Source organism: Blennius ocellaris, assembly GCF_963422515.1.
Source record: "Blennius ocellaris genome assembly, chromosome: 22".
NCBI classification, from domain to species: Eukaryota; Metazoa; Chordata; class Actinopteri; order Blenniiformes; family Blenniidae; genus Blennius; species Blennius ocellaris.
The window spans coordinates 19192097-19211360 of record NC_137671.1 but is presented as its reverse complement, the minus strand read 5'-3'; positions in this window follow the sequence as shown (position 1 = coordinate 19211360).

Sequence of the window (19264 nt, the reverse complement as noted above, 5' to 3'; positions counted from 1 at the left end):
ATGGTTTAGATTTTCCGTTTCGGCCTTTTTTTGCCTTTTTTGGGTGAACACCTTACTTTGAAAGGCAAATAGCGGCCTTCCTGTTGGAGTTAGGTCAAAAGTTAGAGCGCGTGAGTCGTAGGGCTCGAGTAGACGAAGAAGTTTCGTATTCGCTGTTTTTCTCTACGACATTCCTACGGACCGTGGCGGGTGATTGCAATTTTCTAGGTGGCGCTAGAGAGCCATTTTTGGATTTTTTGGGAATTTTTTGACGTGAGATTGTGGAGTGCCACACTTTTGACGAGTCTCCCAAATTTGGTGAGTTTTTGAGCGTGTTTAGGGGGTTCGGAGGGCCCGCACTTTTGGCGACGACGAAATCCAAAAGAGACCTGCCGTTGGCTGGGCCTAGGGCCCAGCCGTTGGCGAGGTCCCTAATTAAAGCTGCAAGCAGCATTGGTCGGGACCTCGAGACTGCCCGTCGGGGGGGTGGCTATGAACGGTTCAAAATATTTGCTTAAATATAAAAAAAAAAAAAAAAAAAAATTTGTATGACTTTTATTTTGAAAAAACTGCGTCAAAACCAGCTAATTAGCTAATGATTTGTGATCGCAGCAACCCCATTAGGCTACCTACCAAATTTCGGCTCAATCAGACAATGTTTGCTCGCATGCTAACAGGCATGCTAAGCCGCAAGCTAGCCGAGCTGCCTGAAAATGTCTCTTGGGTACTCCCCAGATGGCCCCGATCCTGAATGTGGTCTTACTTCAATTCTAGTGTAAAAGACACAGCACTTATGGCACAATGAAGGTTTTTCAAAAACTTCCACCGACATGAATTATATGGCCTCAGGCCAGGCCTCCTACGGAGGTCAGTGTGTGACATGAGAGTGACCTGGTGGAGTGCCGGGCCTAGGAGGCCCGGCCTTTGTCGGCGTGAACGAAGGTGTGAATGATGCAGCAATAAAGCTTTTTCAAAAACTTCCACTGACTTCCATCGTACAAAGGTCAGTGTGGGACGATGGAGTGACCTGGTGGAGTGCCGGGCCTAGGAGGCCCGGCCTTTGTCGGCGTGAACGAAGGTGTGAATGATGCAGCAATGAAGGTTTTTCACAAACTTCCACCGACATGAATTACATGTCTCAGGCCAAGCCTCCAACAAAGGTCAGTGTGTGACATGAGACTGACCTGGTGGAGTGCCGGGCCTAGGAGGCCCGGCCTTTGTCGGCGTGAACGAAGGTGTGAATGATGCATCAATGAAGGTTTTTCACAAACTTTCACCGACATGAATTACATGTCTCAGGCCAGACCTCGTACAGGTTTTGCATGTCCTCATGACAGGAGAACATGAGACATGAGAGTGAGGTCAGGTCACATGAGAGTAACCTGACCTGAGAATGACTGCTGAGGTCACTCTCAGGTCAAACTGCAGGATATGACAGGCTGTCAATCACACAGCAGTGATGAGCCTGAAGCTACAGGAAGCTGCCCATATATGGAGTGATGCACTGACCAATCACAGTGGAGAATTTCACAGCTGCACCGAGCGCGGACACTCTGACGGCAGAGTGAGCCAGAGAGGATTATATTAGAAGATTTTGCGAACAAGTGCTCTTAATCTATACTTATCGGGGGAGTATGTGGATAAAAATACCATACTTTTGTAGGAATTTTTGTCCTCTTTAAGATTGTGTACGCTTGGAAGCAGTCGGAGGTAAACTTTGGACACCAGGGTGCGCTGTTTGGCGACAACGCCGGATATCTCCCATCAGGATTCAATGTAAAAATGTAGAACGAAAAAAATGTTACTCTGTCGCTTTAACTCGTCATTCTGGGGACTTGTTTTGGAATTTTCCCCACATATGTTACATCCTCTTGTTCGGCAGGGTCTCGCGGGCATGGCGATGCCCTCGGTTTGTGGCTGAGAGTCACGGTTTGCAAACAGTTAAGAGTAGTTCGGGGAGTTTAAAATCGTTGATTTTCGGCGAGAATTTTCCGTTTCCCCATGTTAATGGATGACAGGAGCCAAAAAGGCGTTTAGGGGGTGGGGAGCTTGGACGGCTAATAAAAATTAAACTGGACTAGGTAAGAAAAATTCCCTCTAAATATTTGTAGTAAACAATCTCCTCTATTTTTGTATATCTCAATTTAACCAATACGACCTTCGCCCTATGATGGTTTAGATTTTCCGTTTCGGCCTTTTTTTGCCTTTTTTGGGCGAACACCTTACTTTGAAAGGCAAATAGCCGGCTTCCTGTTGGAGCTAGGTCAAAAGTTAGAGCGCGTGAGTCGTAGGGCTCGAGTAGACGAAGAAGTTTCGTATTCGCGACATTTCTGTACGACATTCCTACGGACCGTGGCGGGCGATTAAATGTGTCTAGGTGGCGCTAGAGAGCCATTTTTGGAATTTAATGGAATTTATTGACGTGATAATATAGATTGCCACACTTTTGACGAGTCTTCCAAATTTGGTGAGTTTTTGAGCGTGTTTAGGGGGTCAAATATGGAATTTAGTCCGTGAAAGAAAAAGAAAATTAAAGCTGCAAGCAGCATTGGTCGGGACCTCGAGATTGCCCGTCGGGGGGGTGGCTATGAACGGTTAATTAAAAAAAAGATTATTTAAGCAAAAAAAAAAAAAAAAAAAATTGTACTTTTATTTTGAAAAAACGGCGTCGGAACCAGCTAACTAGCTAGTGATTTGTGACCGCAGCACCCCCATTAGGCCACCTACCAAATTTCAGCTCAATCGAACAATGTTTACTAGCATGCTAACGGGCATGCTATGCCGCAAGCTAGCGGATACACCTGAAAATCTCAGTGTGGTACTCCCCAGGATGCCCCGATCCCAAATCTGGTCTTACTTCAATTCTAGTGGGAATGACGCTGCACTTATGGAACAATAAAGGTTTTTCAAAAACTTCCACCGACATGAATTATATGGCCTCAGGCCAGGCCTCCTACGGAGGTCAGTGTGTGACATGAGACTGACCTGGTGGAGTGCCGGGCCTAGGAGGCCCGGCCTTTGTCGGCGTGAACGAAGGTGTGAATGATGCATCAATAAAGGTTTTTCACAAACTTTCACCGACATGAATTACATGTCTCAGGCCAGACCTCGTACAGGTTTTGCATGTCCTCATGACAGGAGAACATGAGACATGAGAGTGAGGTCAGGTCACATGAGAGTAACCTGACCTGAGAATGACTGGTGAGGTCACTCTCAGGTCAAACTGCAGGGTATGACAGGCTGTCAATCACACAGCAGTGATGAGCCTGAAGCTACAGGAAGCTGCCCATATATGGAGTGATGCACTGACCAATCACAGTGGAGAATTTCACAGCTGCGCCGAGCGCGGACACTCTGACGTCAGAGTGAGCCAGAGAGGATTATATTCAAAGATTTTGCGAACAAGTGCTCTTAATCTATACTTATCGGGGGAGTATGTGGATAAAAATACCATACTTTTGTAGGAATTTTTGTCCTCTTTAAGACGGTGTACGCTTGGAAGCAGTCGGAGGTAAACTTTGGACACCAGGGTGCGCTGTTTGGCGACAACGCCGGATATCTCCCATCAGGATTCAATGTAAAAATGTAGAACGAAGAAAATGTTACTGTGTCGCTTTAACTCGTCATTCTGGGGACTTGTTTTGGAATTTTCCCCACATATGTTACATCCTCTTGTTCGGCAGGGTCTCGTGGGCGTGGCGATGCCCTCGGTTTGTGGCTGAGAGTCACGGTTTGCAAACAGTTAAGAGTAGTTCGGGGAGTTTAAAATCGTTGATTTTCGGCGAGAATTTTCCGTTTCCCCATGTTAATGGATGACAGGAGCCAAAAAGGCGATTAGGGGGTGGGGAGCTTGGACGGCTAATAAAAATTAAACTGGACTAGGTAAGAAAAATTCCCTCTAAATTATTGTAGTAAACAATCTCCTCTATTTTTGTATATCTCAATTTAACCGATACGACCTTCGCCCTATGATGGTTTAGATTTTCCGTTTCGGCCTTTTTTTGCCTTTTTTGGGTGAACACCTTACTTTGAAAGGCAAATAGCCGGCTTCCTGTTGGAGTTAGGTCAAAAGTTAGAGCGCGTGAGTCGTAGGGCTCGAGTAGACGAAGAAGTTTTGTATTCGCGACATTTCTCTACGACATTCCTACGGACCGTGGCGGGCGATTGAATGTGTCTAGGTGGCGCTAGAGAGACATTTTTGGATTTTCTCAGAATTTTTTGACATGAGATTATGTAGTGCCACACTTTTGACGAGTCTCCCAAATTTGGTGAGTTTTTGAGCGTGTTTAGGGGGTCAAATTGAGGGATTTATGCGCGAAAGAAAAACGAACAAATAATAATTAAAGCTGCAAGCAGCATTGGTCGGGACCTCGAGATTGCCCGTCGGGGGGGTGGCTATGAACGGTTAATTAAAAAAAATATTATTTAAGCAAAAAAAAATAAAAAAAAAAAATAGTACTTTTATTTTGAAAATGCGGGGTCAAAACCAGGTAATTAGTTAGTGGTTTGTGACCGCAGCGCTCCCATTAGGCCACCTACCAAATTTCAGCTCAATCGGACAATGTTTGGTAGCATGCTAATGTGCATGCTATGCCGCAAGCTAGCGGATACACCTGAAAAGCTCAGTGTGGTACTCCCCAGGTTGCCCCGATCCCGAATCTGGTCTTACTTCAATTCTAGTGTGAATGACACTGCACTTATGGAACAATAAATGTTTTTCAAAAACTTCCACCGACATGAATTATATGGCCTCAGGCCAGGCCTCCTACGGAGGTCAATGTGGGACGATGGAGTGACCTGGTGGAGTGCCGGGCCTAGGAGGCCCGGCCTTTGTCGGCGTAAACGAAGGTGTGATTGATCCAGCAATAAAGGTTTTTCACAAACTCTCACCGACATGAATTACATGTCTCAGGCCAGACCTCGTACAGGTTTTGCATGTCCTCATGACAGGAGAACATGAGACATGAGAGTGAGGTCAGGTCACATGAGAGTAACCTGACCTGAGAATGACTGGTGAGGTCACTCTCAGGTCAAACTGCAGGATATGACAGGCTGTCAATCACACAGCAGTGATGAGCCTGAAGCTACAGGAAGCTGCCCATATATGGAGTGATGCACTGACCAATCACAGTGGAGAATTTCACAGCTGCACCGAGCGCGGACACTCTGACGTCAGAGTGAGACAGGGAGGATTATATTAGAAGATTTTGCGAACAACTGCTCTTAATCTATACTTATCGGGGGAGTATGTGGACAAAAATACCATACTTTTGTAGGAATTTTTGTCCTCTTTAATACTGTCTGGGTTTGGAAGCAGTCAGAGGTAAACTTTGGGCACCAGGGGGCGCTGTTTGGCAGGAACGGCAGATTTGGCTCCATCCGCTATAGTGTTAAGATTTCGGACGAGAAAAATGTTACTGTGTCGCTTTAACTCGTCATTCTGGGGACTTGTTTTATAATTTTCCCCACATATGTTACATCCTCTTGTTCGGCAGGGTCTCGTGGGCGTGGCGATGCCCTCGGTTTGTGGCTGAGAGTCACGGTTTGCAAACAGTTAAGAGTAGTTCGGGGAGTTTAAAATCGTGGATTTTGGGGGAGAATTTTATGTTTCCCCATGTTAATGGATGACAGGAGCCAAAAAGGCGATTAGGGGGTGGGGAGCTTGGACGGCTAATAAAAATTAAACTGGACTAGGTAAGAAAATTTCCCTCTAGAGTTCAGTAGTAAACAATCTCCTCTATTTTTGTATATCTCAATTTAACCGATGCGATCTTCGCCCTATGAGGAGTTAAATTTTCCGTTTCTGCCTTTTTTTCCCTTTTTTGGGCGAACACCTTACGTTGAAAGGCAAATAGCCGGCTTCCTGTTGGAGTTAGGTCAAAAGTTAGAGCGCGTGAGTCGTAGGGCTCGAGCAGACGAAGAAGTTTTGTATTCGCGACATTTCTGTACGACATTCGTACGGACCGTGGCGGACGATTAAACGTGTCTAGGTGGCGCTAGAGAGCCATTTTTGGATTTTCTCTGAATTTCTTGACGTGATAATATAGATTGCCACACTTTTGACGAGTCTTCCAAATTTGGTGAGTTTTTGAGCGTGTTTAGGGGGTCAAATATGGGATTTAGTCCGTGAAAAAAAATATAATAATAAGAATAAGAAAAAACATTCGAAATACAATATATAATTTCGCCACCAGGTAGTGGCCGCGCCCCCTTCGGGGGCGCGGCCACTCTGAGAGGGTCAGGAGAGTAACCGGGTGAGTGTGGGGCCTCCTGCGGAGGCCCCACACTTTTGGCGACGACGAAATCCAAAAGAGACCTGCCGTTGGCTGGGCCTAGGGCCCACCCGTTGGCGAGGTCCCTAATAAGAAACATTCGAAATACAATATAGAATTTCGCCACCAGGTAGTGGCCGACGCCCCCTTCGGGGGCGTCGGCCACTCTGGGAGGGTCAGGGGAGTAACCGGATGAGTGCGGGCCCTCCTTCGGAGGGCCCGCACTGTTGGTGACGACGAAATCCAAAAGAGACCTGCCGTTGGCTGGGCCTAGGGCCCAGCCGTTGGCGAGGTCCCTAAATATTAAAGCTGCAAGCAGCATTGGTCGGGACCTCGAGAATGCCCGTCGGGGGGGTGGCTATGAACGGTTCAAAATATTTGCTTAAATATTTAAAAAAAAAAAAAAAATTATGACTTTTATTTTGAAAAAACTGCGTCAAAACCAGCTAATTAGCTAGTGATTTGTGATCGCAGCAACCCCATTAGGCTAACTACCAAATTTCGGCTCAATCAGACAATGTTTCCTCGCATGCTAACAGGCATGCTAAGCCGCAAGCTAGCCGAGCTGCCTGAAAATGTCTGTTGGGTACTCCTCAGATGGCCCCGATCCTGAATCTGGTCTTACTTCAATTGTAGTGTGAATGACACTGCACTTATGGAACAATAAAGGTTTTTCAAAAACTTCCACCGACATACATATGAGGGCCTCAGGCCAAGCCTCCTACAGCGGTCAGTGTGGGACGATTGAGTGACCTGGTGGAGTGCCGGGCCTAGGAGGCCCGGCCTTTGTCGGCGGTGCACGGTGTGAATGACGCAGCACTTATCGAACATGAAAGGTCTTTCAAAAACTTCCACCGACATGAATTTGAGGGCCTCAGGCCAGGTCTCATACAGGTTTTGCATGTCCTCATGACAGGAGAACATGAGACATGAGAGTGAGGTCAGGTCACATGAGAGCAACCTGACCTGAGAATGACTGGTGAGGTCACTCTCAGGTCAAACTGCAGGATATGACAGGCTGTCAATCACACAGCAGTGATGAGCCTGAAGCTACAGGAAGCTGCCCATATATGGAGTGATGCACTGACCAATCACAGTGGAGAATTTCACAGCTGCGCCGAGCGCGGACACTCTGACGTCAGAGTGAGGCAGAGAGGATTATATTCAAAGATTTTGCGAACAAGTGCTCTGAATCTATACTTATCGGGGGAGTATGTGGATAAAAGTACCATACTTTTGTAGGAATTTTTGTCCTCTTTAAGATTGTGTACGCTTGGAAGCAGTCGGAGGTAAACTTTGGACACCAGGGTGCGCTGTTTGGCGACAACGCCGGATATCTCCCATCAGGATTCAATGTAAAAATGTAGAATGAAAAAAATGTTACTGTGTCGCTTTAACTCATCATTCTGGGGACTTGTTGTGGAATTTTCCCCACATATGTTACATCCTCTTGTTCGGCAGGGTCTCGCGGTAGTGGCGATGCCCTCGGTTTGTGGCTGAGAGTCACGGTTTGCAAACAGTTAAGAGTAGTTCGGGGAGTTTAAAATCGTTGATTTTGGGGGAGAATTTTCGGTTTCCCCATGTTAATGGATGACAGGAGCCAAAAAGGCGATTAGGGGGTGGGGAGCTTGGACGGCTAATAAAAATTAAACTGGACTAGGTAAGAAAAATTCCCTCTAAATATTTGTAGTAAACAATCTCCTCTATTTTTGTATATCTCAATTTAACCGATGCGACCTTCGCCCTATGATGGTTTAGATTTTCCGTTTCGGCCTTTTTTTGCCTTTTTTGGGTGAACACCTTACTTTGAAAGGCAAATAGCGGCCTTCCTGTTGGAGTTAGGTCAAAAGTTAGAGCGCGTGAGTCGTAGGGCTCGAGTAGACGAACAAACTTCGTATACGCGACATTTCTGTACGACATTCCTGCGGACCGTGACGGGCGATTGCAATTTTCTAGGTGGCGCTAGAGAGCCATTTTTGGACTTTCCTGGAATGTTTTGACATGGTCACCAGCTCTATGCGATTTTTTACGAGTCTTCCAAATTTGGTGAGTTTTTGAGCGTGGCTAGGGGGTCAAATATGAGTGCAACGGAAAAGAAAAAAAATATATAATTAAAGCTGCAAGCAGCATTGGTCGGGACCTCGAGACTGCCCGTCGGGGGGGTGGCTATGAACGGTTCAAAATATTTGCTTAAATATTTAAAAAAAAAAAAAAAAATTTTGTATGACTTTTATTTTGAAAAAACTGCGTCAAAATCAGCTAATTAGCTAGTGATTTGTGATCGCGGCAACCCCATTAGGCTACCTACCAAATTTCGGCTCAATCCGACAATGTTTGCTCGTATGCTAACAGGCATGCTAAGCCGCAAGCTAGCCGAGCTGCCTGAAAATGTCTCTTGGGTACTCCCCAGATGGCCCCGATCCTGAATGTGGTCTTACTTCAATTCTAGTGTAAAAGACACAGCACTTATGGCACAATAACGGTTTTTCAAAAACTTCCACCGACATGAATTATATGGCCTCAGGCCAGGCCTCCTACGGAGGTCAGTGTGGGACATGAGAGTGACCTGGTGGAGTGCCGGGCCTAGGAGGCCCGGCTTTGTCGGCGGTGTACAAATTACAAAAGAGAGCTGCCGTTGGCCAGGCCTGCGGCCTGGCCTTTCGTAAACTGTGGCTCAAGCCCGTTGGGGTGGCCACGATCCTCTAGACCAGTTAATGATAATTTTTTAAGCGTTTAAAAAACAGTACTTTTTTAATTAGTTTTATTTTGAAAAAAACAGCCTCAAAACCAGCTAATTATGTCGTGATTCATGACCGCAGCGGCCCCATTAGGCCACCTACCAAATTTCAGCTCAATCGGATAATGTTTGTTAAAATGCTAACGGTCATGCTAGGCCTATGTGATCCTGAAAATGTCACTGAGATGCTCCCCCTCCCCCTCCCCCGGTCCCCGGAGCAGGATTGCGCAATCCTGCTGTAGATTTTCACAGCAGGTGCACGTCACTTTGATCATTAAGTGTGAGAGCTAGAGTGGGAGAGATATTTTCATAATTCCAAGATGTCGCAAACAACTGCTCTGAATCCATAGTTATCGGAGGAGTATGTGGATAAAAATACCATACTTTTGTAGGAATTTTTGTCCTCTTTCAGACGGTGTGGGTGTGGAAGCAGTCAGAGGTAAACTGTGGACACCAGGGGGCGCTGTTTGGCAGGAACGGCAGATTTGGCTCCATCCGCTATAGTGTTAAGATTTCGGACGAGAAAAATGTTACTGTGTCGCTTTAACTCGTCATTCTGGGGACTTGTTTTGGAATTTTCCCCACATATGTTACATCCTCTTGTTCGGCAGGGTCTCGTGGGCGTGGCGATGCCCTCGGTTTGTGGCTGAGAGTCACGGTTTGCAAACAGTTAAGAGTAGTTCGGGGAGTTTAAAATCGTTGATTTTGGGGGCGAATTTTCCATTTCCCCATGTATTCGGATGACAGGATGGGGAGAGCCGATTTCGGGGTGGGGAGCTTGGACGGCTAATAAAAATGAAACTGGACTAGGTAAGAAAATTTCCCTCTAGAGTTCAGTAGTAAACAATCTCCTCTATTTTTGTATATCTCAATTTAACCGATGCGACCTTCGCCCTATGAGGAGTTAAATTTTCCGTTTCTGCCTTTTTTTCCCTTTTTTGGGCGAACACCTTACTTTGAAAGGCAAGTAGCCGGCTTCCTGTTGGAGTTAGGTCAAAAGTTAGAGCGCGTGAGTCGTAGGGCTCGAGTAGACGAACAAATTTCATATTCGCTGTTTTTCTCTACGACATTCCTACGGACCGTGGCGGGCGATTGAATGTGTCTAGGTGGCGCTAGAGAGCCATTTTTGGACTTTCCTGGAATTTTTTGACGTGATAATATAGATTGCCACAATTTTGACGAGTCTGCCAAATTTGGTCACGTAGTTTTCGTGTTTAGGGGGTCAAATATGGGATTTAGTCCGTGAAAAAAAATAAAATAATAATAATAAGAAAAAACATTCGAAAAACAATATATAATTTCGCCACCAGGTAGTGGCCGCGCCCCCTTCGGGGGCGCGGCCACTCTAAGGGGGTCAGGAGAGTTCTGGATGAGTGTGGGGCCTCCTGCGGAGGCCCCACACTTTTGGCGACGACGAAATCCAAAAGAGACCTGCCGTTGGCTGGGCCTAGGGCCCACCCGTTGGCGAGGTCCCTAATAATAAACATTCGAAAAACAATATATAATTTCGCCACCAGGTAGTGGCCGCGCCCCCTTCGGGGGCGCGGCCACTCTGAGGGGGTCAGGAGAGTTCTGGATGAGTGTGGGCCCTCCTTCGGAGGGCCCGCACTTTTGGTGACGACGAAATCCAAAAGAGACCTGCCGTTGGCTGGGCCTAGGGCCCACCCGTTGGCGAGGTCCCTAATAATAAGAAAAAACATTCGAAAAACAATATACAATTTCGCCACCAGTTAGTGGCCGACGCCCCCTTTGGGGGCGTCGGCCACTCTGGGAGGGTCAGGAGAGGTCCTGGATGAGTGCGGGCCCTCCTTCGGAGGGCCCGCACTTTTGGCGACGACGAAATCCAAAAGAGACCTGCCGTTGGCTGGGCCAAGGGCCCACCCGTTGGCGAGGTCCCTAATAAAGCTGCAAGCAGCATTGGTCGGGACCTCGAGATTGCCCGTCGGGGGGGTGGCTATGAACGGTTAATTAAAAAAAATATTATTTAAGCAAAAAAAAATAAAAAATAAAAAATTAGTACTTTTATTTTGAAAAAACGGCGTCGGAACCAGCTAATTAGCTAGTGATGTGTGACCGCAGCACCCCCATTAGGCCACCTACCAAATTTCAGCTCAATCGGACAATGTTTGGTAGCATGCTAATGTGCATGCTATGCCGCAAGCTAGCGGATACACCTGAAAAGCTCAGTGTGGTACTCCCCAGGTTGCCCCGATCCCAAATCTGGTCTTACTTCAATTCTAGTGTGAATGACACTGCACTTATGGAACAATAAAGGTTTTTCAAAAACTTCCACCGACATGAATTATATGGCCTCAGGCCAGGCCTCCTACGGAGGTCAGTGTGGGACATGAGACTGACCTGGTGGAGTGCCGGGCCTAGGAGGCCAGGCCTTTGTCGGCGTGAACGAAGGTGTGAATGATGCATCAATGAAGGTTTTTCACAAACTTTCACCGACATGAATTACATGTCTCAGGCCAGACCTCGTACAGGTTTTGCATGTCCTCATGACAGGACAACATGAGACATGAGAGTGAGGTCAGGTCACATGAGAGTAACCTGACCTGAGAATGACTGGTGAGGTCACTCTCAGGTCAAACTGCAGGATATGACAGGCTGTCAATCACACAGCAGTGATGAGCCTGAAGCTACAGGAAGCTGCCCATATATGGAGTGATGCACTGACCAATCACAGTGGAGAATTTCACAGCTGCACCGAGCGCGGACACTCTGACGTCAGAGTGAGACAGGGAGGATTATATTAGAAGATTTTGCGAACAACTGCTCTTAATCTATACTTATCGGGGGAGTATGTGGATAAAAATACCATACTTTTGTAGGAATTTTTGTCCTCTTTAAGATTGTGTACGTTTGGAAGCAGTCGGAGGTAAACTTTGGACACCAGGGGGCGCTGTTTGGCAGGAACGGCAGATTTGGCTCCATCCGCTATAGTGTTAAGATTTCGGACGAGAAAAATGTTACTGTGTCGCTTTAACTCGTCATTCTGGGGACTTGTTTTGGAATTTTCCCCACATATGTTACATCCTCTTGTTCGGCAGGGTCTCGTGGGCGTGGCGATGCCCTCGGTTTGTGGCTGAGAGTCACGGTTTGCAAACAGTTAAGAGTAGTTCGGGGAGTTTAAAATCGTTGATTTTCGGGGAGAATTTTCCGTTTCCCCATGTTAATGGATGACAGGAGCCAAAAAGGCGATTAGGGGGTGGGGAGCTTGGACGGCTAATAAAAATTAAACTGGACTAGGTAAGAAAATTTCCCTCTAGAGTTCAGTAGTAAACAATCTCCTCTATTTTTGTATATCTCAATTTAACCGATGCGATCTTCGCCCTATGAGGAGTTAAATTTTCCGTTTCTGCCTTTTTTTCCCTTTTTTGGGCGAACACCTTACTTTGAAAGGCAAATAGCGGCCTTCCTGTTGGAGCTAGGTCAAAAGTTAGAGTGCGTGAGTCGTAGGGCTCGAGTAGACGAAGAAGTTTTGTATTCGGGACATTTCTCTACGACATTCCTACGGACCGTGGCGGGCGATTGCAATTTTCTAGGTGGCGCTAGAGAGCCATTTTTGGATTTTTTGGGAATTTTTTGACGTGAGATTGTGGAATGCCACACTTTTGACGAGTCTCCCAAATTTGGTGAGTTTTTGAGCGTGTTTAGGGGGTTCGGAGGGCCCGCACTTTTGGCGACGACGAAATCCAAAAGAGACCTGCCGTTGGCTGGGCCTAGGGCCCAGCCGTTGGCGAGGTCCCTAATAATAATTAAAGCTGCAAGCAGCATTGGTCGGGACCTCGAGATTGCCCGTCGGGGGGGTGGCTATGAACGGTTAATTAAAAAAAATATTATTTAAGCAAAAAAAAAAAAAAAAAAGAAATTGGTACTTTTATTTTGAAAAAACGGCGTCGGAACCAGCTAATTAGCTAGTGATTTGTGACCGCAGCACCCCCATTAGGCCACCTACCAAATTTCAGCTCAATCGAACAATGTTTACTAGCATGCTAACGGGCATGCTATGCCGCAAGCTAGCGGATACACCTGAAAATCTCAGTGTGGTACTCCCCAGGTTGCCCCGATCCCAAATCTGGTCTTGCTTCAATTCTAGTGTGAATGACACTGCACTTATGGAACAATAAAGGTTTTTCAAAAACTTCCACCGACATGAATTATATGGCCTCAGGCCAGGCCTCCTACGGAGGTCAGTGTGGGACATGAGACTGACCTGGTGGAGTGCCGGGCCTAGGAGGCCCGGCCTTTGTCGGCGTGAACGAAGGTGTGAATGATGCATCAATGAAGGTTTTTCACAAACTTTCACCGACATGAATTACATGTCTCAGGCCAGACCTCGTACAGGTTTTGCATGTCCTCATGACAGGACAACATGAGACATGAGAGTGAGGTCAGGTCACATGAGAGTAACCTGACCTGAGAATGACTGCTGAGGTCACTCTCAGGTCAAACTGCAGGATATGACAGGCTGTCAATCACACAGCAGTGATGAGCCTGAAGCTACAGGAAGCTGCCCATATATGGAGTGATGCACTGACCAATCACAGTGGAGAATTTCACAGCTGCGCCGAGCGCGGACACTCTGACGTCAGAGTGAGCCAGAGAGGATTATATTAGAAGATTTTGCGAACAACTGCTCTTAATCTATACTTATCGGGGGAGTATGTGGATAAAAATACCATACTTTTGTAGGAATTTTTGTCCTCTTTAATACTGTGTGGGTTTGGAAGCAGTCAGAGGTAAACTTTGGACACCAGGGGGCGCTGTTTGGCAGGAACGGCAGATTTGGCTCCATCCGCTATAGTGTTAAGATTTCGGACGAGAAAAATGTTACTGTGTCGCTTTAACTCGTCATTCTGGGGACTTGTTTTGGAATTTTCCCCACATATGTTACATCCTCTTGTTCGGCAGGGTCTCGTGGGCGTGGCGATGCCCTCGGTTTGTGGCTGAAAGTCACGGTTTGCAAACAGTTAAGAGTAGTTCGGGGAGTTTAAAATCGTTGATTTTCGGCGAGAATTGTCCGTTTCCCCATGTTAATGGATGACAGGAGCCAAAAAGGCGATTAGGGGGTGGGGAGCTTTGACGGCTAATAAAAATTAAACTGGACTAGGTAAGAAAAATTCCCTCTAAATATTTGTAGTAAACAATCTCCTCTATTTTTGTATATCTCAATTTAACCGATACGACCTTCGCCCTATGATGGTTTAGATTTTCCGTTTCGGCCTTTTTTTGCCTTTTTTGGGCGAACACCTTACTTTGAAAGGCAAATAGCGGCCTTCCTGTTGGAGTTAGGTCAAAAGTTAGAGCGCGTGAGTCGTAGGGCTCGAGTAGACGAACAAATTTCGTATTCGCTGTTTTTCTCTACGACATTCCTACGGACCGTGGCGGGTGATTGCAATTTTCTAGGTGGCGCTAGAGAGCCATTTTTGGATTTTTTGGGAATTTTTTGACGTGAGATTGTGGAGTGCCACACTTTTGACGAGTCTCCCAAATTTGGTGAGTTTTTGAGCGTGTTTAGGGGGTTCGGAGGGCCCGCACTTTTGGCGACGACGAAATCCAAAAGAGACCTGCCGTTGGCTGGGCCTAGGGCCCAGCCGTTGGCGAGGTCCCTAATTAAAGCTGCAAGCAGCATTGGTCGGGACCTTGAGACTGCCCGTCGGGGGGGTGGCTATGAACGGTTAATAAAAAAGACAATTTTTTAAGTTAAAAAAAAAAAAAAAGACTTTTATTTTGAAAAAACGGCGTCAAAACCAGCTAATTAGCTAGTGATTTGTGATCGCAGCAACCCCATTAGGCGACCTACCAAATTTCGGCTCAATCAGACAATGTTTCCTCGCATGCTAACAGGCATGCTAAGCCGCAAGCTAGCCGAGCTGCCTGAAAATGTCTGTTGGGTGCTCCCCAGATGGCCCCGATCCTGAATCTGGTCTTACTTCAATTCTAGTGTAAAAGACACAGCACTTATGGCACAATAAAGGTTTTTCAAAAACTTCCACCGACATGAATTATATGGCCTCAGGCCAGGCCTCCTACGGAGGTCAGTGTGTGACATGAGACTGACCTGGTGGAGTGCCGGGCCTAGGAGGCCCGGCCTTTGTCTGCGTGAACGAAGGTGTGAATGATGCATCAATGAAGGTTTTTCACAAACTTTCACCGACATGAATTACATGTCTCAGGCCAGACCTCGTACAGGTTTTGCATGTCCTCATGACAGGAGAACATGAGACATGAGAGTGAGGTCAGGTCACATGAGAGTAACCTAACCTGAGAATGACTGGTGAGGTCACTCTCAGGTCAAACTGCAGGATATGACAGGCTGTCAATCACACAGCAGTGATGAGCCTGAAGCTACAGGAAGCTGCCCATATATGGAGTGATGCACTGACCAATCACAGTGGAGAATTTCACAGCTGCGCCGAGCGCGGACACTCTGACGTCAGAGTGAGACAGAGAGGATTATATTAGAAGATTTTGCGAACAACTGCTCATAATCTATACTTATCGGGGGAGTATGTGGATAAAAATACCATACTTTTGTAGGAATTTTTGTCCTCTTTAAGATTGTATACGTTTGGAAGCAGTCGGAGGTAAACTTTGGACACCAGGGTGCGCTGTTTGGCGACAACGCCGGATATCTCCCATCAGGATTCAATGTAAAAATGTAGAATGAAAAAAATGTTACTGTGCCGCTTTAACTCATCATTCTGGGGACTTGTTGTGGAATTTTCCCCACATATGTTACATCCTCTTGTTCGGCAGGGTCTCGCGGTAGTGGCGATGCCCTCGGTTTGTGGCTGAGAGTCACGGTTTGCAAACAGTTAAGAGTAGTTCGGGGAGTTTAAAATCGTAGATTTTGGGGGAGAATTTTCGGTTTCCCCATGTTAATGGATGACAGGAGCCAAAAAGGCGTTTAGGGGGTGGGGAGCTTGGACGGCTAATAAAAATTAAACTGGACTAGGTAAGAAAAATTCCCTCTAAATATTTGTAGTAAACAATCTCCTCTATTTTTGTATATCTCAATTTAACCGATACGACCTTCGCCCTATGATGGTTTAGATTTTCCGTTTCTGCCTTTTTTTGCCTTTTTTGGGTGAACACCTTACTTTGAAAGGCAAATAGCCGGCTTCCTGTTGGAGTTAGGTCAAAAGTTAGAGCGCGTGCGTCGGAGGGCTCGAGTAGACGAACAAATTTCGTATTCGCGACATTTCTCTACGACATTCCTACGGACCGTGGCGGGCGATTTAAATTTTGTAGGTGGCGCTAGAGAGCCATTTTTGGACTTTCCTGAAATTTTTTGCCATGGTCTTCTGAAGGCTGCGACTTTTCACGAGCCTGCCAAATTTGGTGAGTTTTTGAGCGTGTTTAGGGGGTCAAATATGAGTGAAAGTGAAAAAAAAGCGGAAGAATAATAATAAGAAACATTCGAAATACAATATACAATTTCGCCACCACATCAGAGTGGCCGGGACCCCCTTCGGGGGCCCCGGCCACTCTGGGAGGGTCAGGAGAGGGCCTGGATGAGTGCGGGCCCTCCTTCGGAGGGCCCGCACTTTTGGCGACGACGAAATCCAAAAGAGACCTGCCGTTGGCTGGGCCTAGGGCCCACCCGTTGGCGAGGTCCCTAATAATAAGAAACATTCGAAATACAATATATAATTTCGCCACCAGGTAGTGGCCGCGCCCCCTTCGGGGGCGCGGCCACTCTGAGGGGGTCAGGGGAGGTCCTGGATGAGTGTGGGGCCTCCTGCGGAGGCCCCACACTTTTGGCGACGACGAAATCCAAAAGAGACCTGCCGTTGGCTGGGCCTAGGGCCCACCCGTTGGCGAGGTCCCTAAAAAAAAGAATAAACATTCGAAAAACAATATATAATTTCGCCACCAGGTAGTGGCCGACGCCCCCTTCGGGGGCGTCGGCCACTCTGGGAGGGTCAGGGGAGTAACCGGATGAGTGCGGGCCCTCCTTCGGAGGGCCCGCACTTTTGGCGACGACGAAATCCAAAAGAGACCTGCCGTTGGCATGGGCCTAGGGCCCATGCCGTTGGCGAGGTCCCTAAAAAGAATAATAAGAAGAAACATTCGAAAAACAATATATAATTTCGCCACCAGGTAGTGGCCGACGCCCCCTTCGGGGGCGTCGGCCACTCTGGGAGGGTCAGGAGAGGGCCTGGATGAGTGCGGGCCCTCCTTCGGAGGGCCCGCACTTTTGGCGACGACGAAATCCAAAAGAGACCTGCCGTTGGCTGGGCCTAGGGCCCAGCCGTTGGCGAGGTCCCTAATTAAAGCTGCAAGCAGCATTGGTCGGGACCTCGAGACTGCCCGTCGGGGGGGTGGCTATGAACGGTTAATTAAAAAAAATATTATTTAAGCGAAAAAAAAAAAAAAAAAATTGTACTTTTATTTTGAAAAAACGGCGTCGGAACCAGCTAACTAGCTAGTGATGTGTGACCGCAGCACCCCCATTAGGCCACCTACCAAATTTCAGCTCAATCGAACAATGTTTACTAGCATGCTAACGGGCATGCTATGCCGCAAGCTAGCGGATACACCTGAAAATCTCAGGGTGGTACTCCCCAGGATGCCCCGATCCCAAATCTGGTCTTACTTCAATTCTAGTGTGAATGACGCTGCACTTATGGAACAATAAAGGTTTTTCAAAAACTTCCACCGACATGAATTATATGGCCTCAGGCCAGGCCTCCTACGGAGGTCAGTGTGTGACATGAGACTGACCTGGTGGAGTGCCGGGCCTAGGAGGCCCGGCCTTTGTCGGCGTGAACGAAGGTGTGAATGATGCAGCTATAAAGCTTTTTCAAAAACTTCCACCGACTTCCATCGTACAAAGGTCAGTGTGGGACGATGGAGTGACCTGGTGGAGTGCCGGGCCTAGGAGGCCCGGCCTTTGTCGGCGTTAACGAAGGTGTGAATGATGCAGCAATGAAGGTTTTTCAAAAACTTCCACCTACATGAATTATATGGCCTCAGGCCAGGCCTCCTACGGAGGTCAGTGTGTGACATGAGAGTGACCTGGTGGAGTGCCGGGCCTAGGAGGCCCGGCCTTTGTCGGCAGTGTGCGAAGGTGTGAATGATGCAATAAAGGTTTTTCACAAACTTCCACCGACATGAATTACATGTCTCAGGCCAGACCTCGTACAGGTTTTGCATGTCCTCATGACAGGAGAACATGAGACATGAGAGTGAGGTCAGGTCACATGAGAGTAACCTGACCTGAGAATGACTGGTGAGGTCACTCTCAGGTCAAACTGCAGGATATGACAGGCTGTCAATCACACAGCAGTGATGAGCCTGAAGCTACAGGAAGCTGCCCATATATGGAGTGATGCACTGACCAATCACAGTGGAGAATTTCACAGCTGCGCCGAGCGCGGACACTCTGACGTCAGAGTGAGGCAGAGAGGATTATATTAGAAGATTTTGCGAACAACTGCTCTTAATCTATACTTATCGGGGGAGTATGTGGATAAAAGTACCATACTTTTGTAGGAATTTTTGTCGTCTTTAATACTGTGTGGGTTTGGAAGCAGTCAGAGGTAAAGTTTGGACACCAGGGGGCGCTGTTTGGCAGGAACGGCAGATTTGGCTCCATCCGCTATAGTGTTAAGATTTCGGACGAGAAAAATGTTACTGTGTCGCTTTAACTCATCATTCTGGGGACTTGTTTTGGAATTTTCCCCACATATGTTACATCCTCTTGTTCGGCAGGGTCTCGTGGGCGTGGCGATGCCCTCGGTTTGTGGCTGAGAGTCACGGTTTGCAAACAGTTAAGAGTAGTTCGGGGAGTTTAAAATCGTGGATTTTGGGGGAGAATTTTATGTTTCCCCATGTTAATGGATGACAGGAGCCAAAAAGGCGATTAGGGGGTGGGGAGCTTGGACGGCTAATCAAAATTAAACTGGACTAGGTAAGAAAATTTCCCTCTAGAGTTCAGTAGTAAACAATCTCCTCTATTTTTGTATATCTCAATTTAACCGATGCGATCTTCGCCCTATGAGGAGTTAAATTTTCCGTTTCGGCCTTTTTTTGCCTTTTTTGGGTGAACACCTTACTTTGAAAGGCAAATAGCGGGCTTCCTGTTGGAGCTAGGTGAAAAGTTAGAGCGCGTGAGTCGTAGGGGTCGAGTAGACGAAGAAGTTTCGTATTCGCTGTTTTTCTCTACAACATTCCTACGGACCGTGGCGGGTGATTGCAATTTTCTAGGTGGCGCTAGAGAGGCATTTTTGGACTTTCTTGGAATTTTTTTATAGAAACC